Source organism: Erythranthe guttata, chromosome 13 (genome assembly GCF_056151865.1).
Source record: "Erythranthe guttata isolate IM_541 chromosome 13, IM_541, whole genome shotgun sequence".
Lineage (NCBI taxonomy): Eukaryota > Viridiplantae > Streptophyta > Magnoliopsida > Lamiales > Phrymaceae > Erythranthe > Erythranthe guttata.
In genome coordinates, this window is record NC_142545.1 from 5,552,501 (window position 1) to 5,558,234 (window position 5,734).

Sequence of the window (5,734 nt, forward strand, 5' to 3'; positions counted from 1 at the left end):
GCATATAAAAATTAAAATTGAGACGTGCAAAGCACGTCCACCTTACTAGTTCTATAAAAATTGCCAAAAGTTATTGTTCATGAATTTTCGAAAGCCAATCTTTCCTGAAATCATTTTTTCTCCATCTTCATTCTCCACCAATTCGTTATTCTGTGCGTTCAGTTCTTCCAAACTTTTGAAGGCGGCTTGGACAATTCAAAAGTTACCATAAATTACATTTTTTTATTTAATTAGAACTCTAGATTTACGTACCCTAGTTCACATATCTTTAACTTGATATGAGAATCACTAGTAGAAAAATGGCTTATTTGCTACATTAAAAAAACGTTAAAAAAGTTACCTTTTTACTATGCAACAATCAGCGAGTCGTAGCAAATGCTAGGATTTACGGTAGCAAAAAAGTATTTGCTACAACCGTTTACTGTTACAAAGCTTTTTGTCACGCCCAAGTATTCGGTACGGAGAAAATTCATAGCAAATTTTTTTTTTACTATGAATTTTGACGTAAAAAGCCATTTTTTTACTAGTGAATATATCCTTGATAATATGATAACTCCCTGATATATCTAATTGGGCCGACCTAATGGGCCCACAATTTACCTAATAATTGGGTCTGCTACACGAAAACCCAAACACCTTCAAAATAAGGCTTGGGCCCAACAAAGTAAATCCAACCCAATCAACGACATATAAATAGAGGTTTTAACTCATTTGTTAAGGTACATTCTCTTATTCACAAGTATTCTAGAGCAGATATTCTCTCTACCATCTCTACGATCCATACATCTGACTTGAGCGTCAGAGGGGTTTCCGCCGGATCAATCCTCGGCTTAGTTCATGTGTGTTCATTTCGCAGGAACCCCAGGACCATCAAATTGTCAAGCTACTGATCCACTTTGCTCTCCTAGCTCGTATACCACACTACCCTAGGTGATCAAAGTAATTAGGATCATCATTTTGCCGCCGTCTGTGGGAAATGCAAACCAGATCACGTAGCCAGCAAGATCCTCGTGAGTCATCCGCTCGGAGAGAGAATGACACAGTTAACAACCTCCCAATCTGCGGAGGCTCTAGCTTGCCACCTCCTCCCCGTTTTCCGGATCCCCCTCGCGCTGTCCAAGTGAATCCCCCTCGGGATCCACCCCTCGCCGATCTGCCACTACTTGCTCCCCCAACGGTTCAGATAACCGAGGATGTGCTCCAACGTATGATAGCAGAAGCTTCAACTCGCGCCGCCACAGAGGTTGTGACCTAATACATCGCCACGATGGGAGCAAATGCTCCTAACGCGATCCCTGCACCTGCTCCACCCGCGGTGCCGCCCATGACACCACAACCAGTCCAGAACCGAATAAGTGTGTCCTCATCCACCTCGGACCCAGGTCCCGAGTGCAGCTATCCACCAATCACAGGGGAGCACAACCCAGACAACAACATCAAAGCTCACCCCAACGGGGTAACGCGTCTCCACGGAGAGTACCTCTCTTTAATGAAGGAGAAGGCGAGGTAAACAGTAAAATGCCTCACAAAATCTCATTCCCCCAACTGAACAATCCAATTTGATGGAAAAATGCCTGCCCCAGCAAGACGCAGTCCTTTTACCATGGACATCCTCAACGAGGTATTACCCCAAGGAGTGAAAATCTCAGGTTTACCTCTGTTCGAAGGAACCACCGACCCACAAGAACACATAGAGAAATTCTAGGCCATGGCAGATTTGTATGGCCCAACAGATGCAGCAATGTGCAAAATGTCCCGCATCACTCTCTCCAAGCGGGCCATGAAATGGTTCAACTCTTTACCTACATGATCAATAGGCACATTCTCTCGATTATCGCAACGCTTCACCAACCAATTCACCATCAACAAACAATATGCAAAAATCCCAGCACACCTCTGCTCCATCATACAGAGAGACAACAAAACACTCCGCAACTACATCAAACGTTTTGTGGAAGCTGTCCACGAAGTTCCAAGCGTATGACCGACATGACGTTAGGAGACGGGATGATCAACGTCCACCACCCCCACCGCAAGGCCAACCATCGTCCTCCTACAATCGATTCACTCCGCTAAACACCCACCTCACCGAAATCCTTCACGTCATAGAACAAAAAGATTTTGCGGAGCCTCCACGTCCCATGCACCCTAACGCAAAACAGGAGAAATTTGATCGGTACTGTCGCTTTCAAGGACACAACACTGAAGGATGTGCACAACTTAAAATATCCATTGAGCGCCTAATCAAACAAGGACACTTGGGTGAATACATCGACAGGTCCAAAGGCAAACGGCGAGATGACCCCCCACGTCGAGATAACCATCGAGATCAGCAACATAGACGAGATGATGGCGGTCCTCGACGCGACCCATACAACAATGACAACAAACCCAATCGAGGGATCATTGTTTTCATTTAAGGAGGACCAGCAGGCGGTGACTCACACAATTCAAGGCGCAACCTCGCCCGGTCAGCACGCATGAGTAAAGAACATGCATGTCCCTCCGCCTCGGTATATTAGATCAGAAGATCAGATACTAGCATCTTCTTCAATTCCTCAGACTTAGAGGCTCCAATTGAAGCTCACAACGACGCTCTAGTGATCACGGCCTCAGTGGCCAAGTTTTTAGTCAAGAAAATACTGGTCGACAATGGGATCTCGGCCGACATCATGTATACTCACGTGTTCACGCAGCTAGGGATCGACAATGCCAGATTCTGCCCTGTGAATACTCCATTGAAAGGATTCACAAGAGAAGATGTATACTCAAATGGTGAAGTAGAGCTTCCATATCACTCGGAGATAGCCCATGCCGAGTGACGAAAATGGAGAAATTCTTAATAGTTAATACACCATCTCCAAATAACATCATCTTGGGAAGACCTACAATACACGCTTTGGAAGGAGTTCCGTCCTCCTTTCACCAAAAATTCAAGTTTCCTACTCCCCATGGGATGGGAGATGTACTTAAGGATATGAGACTCGCGCGAGAATGCTACACAAGAGCCCTACGTACACCATCGAAGAAGCCCAAGCCGTCCGGAAGGGGAGACGACACACAAAAATCCTACAAACGAAAATGGATCAACACGATCATCGATGCCGGTAGAGAAATCCTCATCAGCGTACCGGACGACAGCATCAAGCTAGCGGCCGTCGAAAAGCTTAAGCTCATAGAGCTCACACTTGGAGATGAGTCCAAGCTCCTACGCATCGGATCTGATTTAGATCCAAAGATAGAACATGAACTAATCAACTTCCTGCGACACAATGGAGGCGTGTTCGCTTGGAAAGCCCAAGATTTATCGGGCATCCCCCCTCAAGTGGCTCTACATCGACTCAACGTCGACAAAAGGTTGAAACCGATCAAACAAAGTGAGCAGACATTTGGTCCCGAACGCAACAAACACATCAAGGCGGAAGTGGCAGAACTTCTAGACGCAGGTCATATACGACCAGTTCAGTATCCTGAATGGTTATCAAACGTAGTACTTGTTCCCAAGCCCGGGGGCAAGTGGAGGTTGTGCGTGGACTTCAACGACCTAAATAGAGATTTCCCGAAAGACCCATTTCCTTTGCCTAGGATCGACCAACTCATCGACTCGACCTCAGGATGCGAGCTCCTCGGCTTCCTTGACGCGTATCAAGGATATAATCAAATCTTGCTTGCCCCAGAATATCAAGAGAGGGCCAGCTTCGTCACAGATCAAGGCATCTACTACCACCAAGTCATGCCTTTCGGGTTAAAAAATGCGGGGCTACTAACCAACGTCTCGCGGACCAAATCGGCAAGAATATGGAGGTGTACATCAACGACATGCTCGTAAAAATTATCAAGGTCTCGGACCACTTAGCCAATTTAGGTCAGTGTTTCGCCATCCTGCGAATATACAAGATGAAACTCAACCCCCTCAAATGTTCGTTCGAAATTCGAGGAGGGAAATTTTTGGGATATATGATATCACAATGAGGAATCGAAGCTAATCCCACGAAAATCGAAGCCATCACCTCCATGGCTCCACCAACATCAATCAAGAAAGTCCAACAGCTTAACAACTGCTTGGCATCATTGAACAGATTTATTTCGCGGTCGGCGGACAGGGGTCTCCCTTTCGTCGAGTTAAAGTCATATCTCGCGTCTCCACCCTTACTCACGAAACCTCAGCCCGGAGACACCCTGCTCCTATAGTTAGCGACCTCGGCTGATGCCATCAGCGTGGTCCTCATCCGAAATGGAGAGAAAGGGCACCAGCCCATATATTACATAAGTCGCGCCCTTCAAGGAGCCGAGCAACGCTATACCAACATGAAGAAACTCGCCCTCGCCCTCATCAACGCAGCTCGGAAGCTCCGACCTTACTTCTAATCGCATCAAGTGGTGGTTCTCACCAATTACTCCCTGAAGCAGATATTAAGGAGTCCCGAGATATCCGGGCGATTGGCCGAATGGGCAATTGAAGTGAGTGAATACGGGGTAGAATTCAAACCCCGCCTCGCTAACAAGGCACAAGTATTAGCCGATTTCTTAGTAGAAATGGCCACGGCAGAAGAGAGCACTTCCCTACCCACTTGGTCCATAAGCGTGGATGGATCTTCCACAGCCACAGGAGGTGGCGCAAGTATCGTATTAACGAACCCCAACGGAGATGAATTCGAATATGCTCAACGATTCGAATTCACAGCCTCAAACAATGTAGCTGAATATGAAGCATTGATTGCTGGAATCTGCCTCGCCGTAGCAACCGGAGCACGTAAGCTCCTAATCCAAAGCGACTCTCAGCTCGTCGTCAACCAAGTACTCTGAGCGTATGAGGCCAAAGAAAACTCCATGGCCAAGTATTTAGCCCTCACACATGTTCTGTTATCCAAGTTCGAGAGCTACAAAATAAAACAAGTACCTCGCTCCAGCAACATCCATGCAGACAAATTAGCCAGGCTTGGAAGCTCCCGGCAAGCATTGGTAGTAGCAAAGTTACTCTCCTCACCTCGCCTCAACTGAAGATAGCTTCAACCGATGAAGTTAATTACAATGAGGAGGACAAACCATGTTGGTTCACTCCAATCATAAATTATCTCAAGAAGGGAGAACTTTCAATTGACATCACCCAAGCACGGAAGTTAAAAACGAGAGCCGCTCGCTTCGTAACAGTGGGAGAAGAACTTTACAAACGAGGATTCTCATTCCCCTATCTCAAGTGCCTCGACCCAACTACAACAAATTACGTACTTCCAGAAGTACATGAAGGCATTTGCGGAAATCATTTGAGTGGTAGAACCTTGGCTCTCAAATTATTGATACAAGGCTACTACTGGCCAACGATGCATGAAGATGCAAAGAAATTAGTCCAGAGGTGTAAGCCTTGCCAAGAGCACGCCAACATCCTTCACCTGCCAACGACATTAATGTAAGCGATTGACAGCCCCATCCCTTTCATGGGTGTGGGGAGTGGACTTAGTTGGAACATTCCTTCCCGCCACTGGAGGACGCAAGTTCCTCATAATAGCCGTGGATTACTTCACCAAGTGGGTGGAGGCCGAACCCTTAGCGCGAATTCGAGAAGAAGAAGTCATTCAATTCTTATGGAAGAATATTGTGTGTCTCTTTGGGATCCCACATTCCATTATTTCAGATAATGGAACCGAATTTTGTGGCGACAAAGTGAAGAATTGGTGCCTCGGCTTAGACATCAAACAGTTCTTCACATCCGTCGCCAACCCACAAGCTAACGGCC